A 5,699-nucleotide genomic window follows, 5' to 3' on the forward strand; every position below is an offset into this window, starting at 1 on the left:
AAAAGACCTATGAACATCAGGATCAACGAACATTTAAGGAACATCAAAAATAAATACATGGGCCACCCTCTCTCAAAACACTTTATAAAAAAACACAATGGGTCAATAAAAGGAATTAAAATAGTAGGTATACAAATCGTCCACAAGAACTGGAGACAAGGAGATTTTATTAAGAGCATGTCCAGGAAAGAAAGTGAGTGGATTTTTAAACTGAACACCTTAAGACCAAGAGGATTGAACAGCGAAATAGAGCTCTTTGCATTTAATGACTAACAAATTGACCTATGACGTCACCAGCCCTGCATATATAAGGACACCATTTGACTGGGTTAAGCCATCCCTGAGGAAGACAGCCGCAGTTGTTGAAACGCGTCGGACTGACCCTTAACACAGCTAAAGAGGCGCCCACAGGCCTCCGTACCTTGTGCACGCTGCACACCACGTGACCCCACGTCACGCTGCCCCACTCTCGTGCGCTCTCCACATACTCTCTCTCTCCTCCTCCTACCCGGAAGTAGCGAGCACGCGGCAGTCACCGGCCAGGACTCCGCTCTCGCTCCGGACCTCGACCACCCCCAGACGGTGAAGCCCTCTACAGACCGTAAGTAACAACGGGCCCCTGCCCCACCAAGTCCATACTGTACGCAGCTGACCCTCTAACGGTTTTTCCCTGTTCCCCGCAGTACTTGCTATCAACCCCTTCAGTTGGGCTCTGCACCAGCCACCCTCCCTATTGCTGAATCTGGCACCCACTGTTTCCAGCCAGAGCCTCCTGGTGCACCCAACATAGGAAAACATAAGCCTCCTACTGTATCCTATCTCTGGTTACCTCTGACATAACTATAGCCTCCTACTACAGCACCCTGCTGTATCTACATTATGGAGACCTGAACCAGCATCTACTATTGACACCCTAATCCCTACGAAGCAGGTAAATCACGATCTCTGGGCAAAAACTGGAGGCTACAGCCACAATCCAGTGATACCTTAACAGATACACCCCCTCCCCCTCCCTACAGATCTCTATACAGCGAACAGAGGCATTACATGCTAGTACAAGCCTCTTGCTGCATCCTACTTCTGACCTCCTCGTGCTACCTCCACTCAACAAGGGACCAGGACTACTACCTCCAGCTCATTCTAAGACGTCCCTGGATGCCCCTTGTACCTACCAACAGGTAACCCCAAAACCTCTTGTCTCCAAGGCTTGTACCACAGCTACATCAGTTAATTTATGATCTATCCCTATTCCTTCCCCCTGCAGATCTAACTCAGATCATCAACCCACAGCCGTGTGTGACATATCCTCTACCTCTCTCCAAGAAGGACCAGGACCGATACCTCCTAGTCATCCAAAATAATCAGGACACCCCCCGCTACCCTCTAGAAGGTAACTAATCCAAAACTACCCTCTTTGAACCCTGTACCTTAACCCTTGAGCCCTGCACCCTATTCTTAATACTTGTCTCCTCTCACTCCCTATAGTACTGCTCCGGTGAATCCAGTATTATCCACACAGCCTGCTGACTGTCACACCAGTAGCAGTGCTACTGTGGATCAACAGCTAACTACTACCACAGTCTATTGAGTACCATACCAAGAACAGGTAACTCACGACCCAACTCAGAGTCCAGCAGAGACATCTCTGTCGAGTTCCACCCCCACTTATCCATACATTTTTTTGTGTACCCCACTCTAGGTACCCCTCGTCCTCCCTCCCAGGCACCAACACGTGCCACCAGTGAACCTCCATACCCCATACGAGGCACCAGTATCAGGTAACCACAGACAAACAGATACCTACCCCTTCCCCCATCGCTTATTAGTATACCATATTTATACATTCCTATTCTATCCCACCAGGTCTACAAGCCTTTGCCTCCTTATACATCTACTGCAACCGAACATCCTCAGACTACGAGGGAAAAAGGCCTATTTTTATCAATCAGTGATTACCTTGTATCAGTGGACACCGATCTATTTATCGATTTTATAACTTTTAATACTTTTAATAACTATTCTTATATCCGACCCAGTGACCTCACTGAGTCTGAATCATTTTAACTAGCTATTTTTAAGCACATGTTCGATTAAATAAAATTATCCCTTGCACTCAAAATCTCTCGTGCCGTCCTTCTGTTCACTACCACTAGCGCAAATTTACTTCTTCTCGGCTATATCAACACTTATTTGGACAACCCTGGTTCCCTGTCCACAAATTTGCTGCCACTAGTAGTGACGAGCCCACAGCGCCTCCTGTACCCATATACTAACCAATTATATATATATATTATATAAAAAAATTAACATCTAGTTGCATAAAAGTTTTGACCTGTCAGAGTTCTGCTAGAAATCTATTAAACCCCTTGATGAATTGGGGCCAGATCGGCCGTTACCTTTAGAAACCACTTACCGGCACCTGATAGTTGTGCACGATCTCTGGACAACAGCGCAGCATTAACATCACCGTTCTCCTGGTCACTGTAGATCACGGTCGCCATTATAGTCAGATTCTGCAGGCAAAATATAAGAATGAGCCACGTTTCATTTTAGAACACACCAACAAGTAGTGTCCTCCTCACCAACCCCTGGACAATCTCCTGACACCACAACTCAGGAATATTAGAGGAGCCCTTCATAATGCTGGTCCTTGTCAGGAGGAGTATAGCGTGAGCTCAGGAGAGGAAGCCATTCCTGGTAAGCAGGTGCCCAGTGTTATAGCGATGATCCTCCTACAGATGCCAGGACCAGAGAATAGAGGACTGTGCCTCCAACCACAGCAACAACCCATTACAGGAACCGGACAGATCCATAGAGCCATGAGCAGCACTGATCAGTAGCCATGTCTACACTGCAGCAATTACCCATTACCGGAACCGGACAGATCCATAGAGCCATGAGCAGCACTGATCAGCAGCCATGTCTACACTGCAGCAATTACCCATTACAGGGACCTGACAGATCCATAGTGCTATGAGCAGCACTGATCAGCCGCCATGTCTACACTGCAGCAATTACCCATTACAGGGTCCTGACAGATCCATAGGGCTATGAGCAGCACTGATCAGCAGCCATGTCTACACTGCAGCAATTACCCATTACAGGGACCTGACAGATCCATAGTGCTATGAGCTGCACTGATCAGCAGCCATATCTACACTGCAGCAATTACCCATTACAGGGTCCTGACAGATCCATAGTGCTATGAGCAGCACTGATCAGCAGCCATGTCTACACTGCAACAATTACCCATTACAGGGACCTGACAGATCCATAGTGCTATGAGCAGCACTGATCAGCAGCTATGCCTACACTGCAGCAATTACCCATTACAGGGACCTGACAGATCCATAGTGCTATGAGCAGCACTGATCAGTAGCCATGTCTACACTGCAGCAATTACCCATTACAGGGTCCTGACAGATCCATTCTGCTATGAGCAGCACTGAGCAGCAGCCATGTCTACACTGCAGCAATTACCCATTACAGGGACCTGACAGATCCATAGTGTTATGAGCAGCACTGATCAGCCGCCATGTCTACACTGCAGCAATTACCCATTACAGGGTCTTGATCGATCCATAGTGCTATGAGCAGCACTGATCAGCAGCCATGTCTACACTGCAGCAATTACCCATTACAGGGACCTGACAGATCCATAGTGCTATGAGCAGCACTGATCAGCAGCCATGTCTACACTGCAGCAATTACCCATTACAGGGTCCTGACAGATCCATATTGCTATGAGCAGCACTGATCAGCAGCCGTGTCTACACTGCAGCAATTACGCATTACAGGGTCCTGACAGATCCATAGTGCTATGAGCAGCACTGATCAGCAGCCATGTCTACACTGCAGCAATTACCCATTACAGGGTCCTGACCGATCCATAGTGCTATGAGCAGCACTGATCAGCAGCCATGTCTACACTGCAGCAATTACCCATTACAGGGACCTGACAGATCCATAGTGCTATGAGCAGCACTGATCAGCAGCCATGTCTACACTGCAGCAATTACCCATTACAGGGTCCTGACAGATCCATAGTGCTATGAGCAGCACTGATCAGCAGCCATGTCTACACTGCAGCAATTACCCATTACAGGGTCCTGACAGATCCATAGTGCTATGAGCAGCACTGATCAGCAGCCATGTCTACACTGCAGCAATTACCCATTACAGGGACCTGACAGATCCATAGTGCTATGAGCAGCACTGATCAGCAGCCATGTCTACACTGCAGCAATTACCCATTACAGGGTCCTGACAGATCCATATTGCTATGAGCAGCACTGATCAGCAGCCATGTCTACACTGCAGCAATTACGCATTACAGGGTCCTGACAGATCCATAGTGCTATGAGCAGCACTGATCAGCAGCCATGTCTACACTGCAGCAATTACCCATTATAGGGTCCTGACCGATCCATAGTGCTATGAGCAGCACTGATCAGCAGCCATGTCTACACTGCAGCAATTACCCATTACAGGGTCCTGACAGATCCATAGTGCTATGAGCAGCACTGATCAGCAGCCATGTCTACACTGCAGCAATTACCCATTACAGGGACCTGACAGATCCATAGTGCTATGAGCAGCACTGATCAGCAGCCATGTCTACACTGCAGCAATTACCCATTACAGGGTCCTGACAGATCCATAGTGCTATGAGCAGCACTGATCAGCAGCCATGTCTACACTGCAGCAATTACCCATTACAGGAACCGGACAGATCCATAGTGCTATGGGCAGCACTGATCAGCAGCCATGTCTACACTGCAACAATTACCCATTACAGGGACCTGACAGATCCATAGTGTTATGAGCAGCACTGATCAGCCGCCATGTCTGCACTGCAGCAATTACCCATTACAGGGTCCTGACCAATCCATAGTGCTATGAGCAGCACTGATCAGCAGCCATGTCTACACTGTAGCAATTGCCCATTACAGGGTCCTCACAGATCCATAGTGCTATGAGCAGCACTGATCAGAGGCCATGTCTACACTGCAGCAATTACCCATTACAGGGTCCTGACAGATCCATAGTGCTATGAGCAGCACTGATCAGCAGCCATGTCTACACTGCAGCAATTACCCATTACAGGGTCCTGACCGATCCATAGTGCTATAAGCAGCACTGATCAGCAGCCATGTCTACACTGCAGCAATTACCCATTACAGGGTCCTCACAGATCCATAGTGCTATGAGCAGCACTGATCAGCAGCCATGTCTACACTGCAGCAATTACCCATTACAGGGTCCTGACAGATCCATAGTGCTATGAGCAGCACTGATCAGCAGCCATGTCTACACTGCAGCAATTACCCATTACAGGGTCCTGACAGATCCATAGTGCTATGAGCAGCACTGATCAGCCGCCATGTCTACACTGCAGCAATTACCCATTACTGGGTCCTGACAGATCCATAGTGCTATGAGCAGCACTGATCAGCAGCCATGTCTACACTGCAGCAATTACCCATTACAGGGTCCTGACAGATCCATAGTGCTATGAGCAGCACTGATCAGCAGCCATGTCTACACTGCAGCAATTACCCATTACAGGGTCCTGACAGATCCATAGTGCTATGAGCAGCACTGATCAGCAGCCATGTCTACACTGCAGCAATTACCTATTACAGGGTCCTGACAGATCCATAGTGCAATGAGCAGCACTTATCAGTCGCCATGTCTAC

General features: G+C 48.2%; 1 long non-coding RNA gene across 1 annotated transcript; it reads left to right on the forward strand.

Moving 5' to 3' along the window:
* Window positions 1–493: 493 nt before the first annotated feature.
* LOC141213655 (uncharacterized) lies at window positions 494–1,170 on the forward strand. Its single transcript, XR_012283074.1, has 3 exons — window positions 494–601; window positions 684–931; window positions 1,020–1,170. It is a non-coding gene; the product is annotated as an uncharacterized lncRNA (long non-coding RNA).
* The last annotated feature ends 4,529 nt before the right edge of the window (window positions 1,171–5,699 follow it).

Source organism: Phyllobates terribilis, unplaced genomic scaffold, assembly GCF_046119375.1.
Source record: "Phyllobates terribilis strain yellow unplaced genomic scaffold, ASM4611937v1 Scaffold_201__1_contigs__length_3545014, whole genome shotgun sequence".
In the NCBI taxonomy this organism is placed as follows: Eukaryota; Metazoa; Chordata; class Amphibia; order Anura; family Dendrobatidae; genus Phyllobates; species Phyllobates terribilis.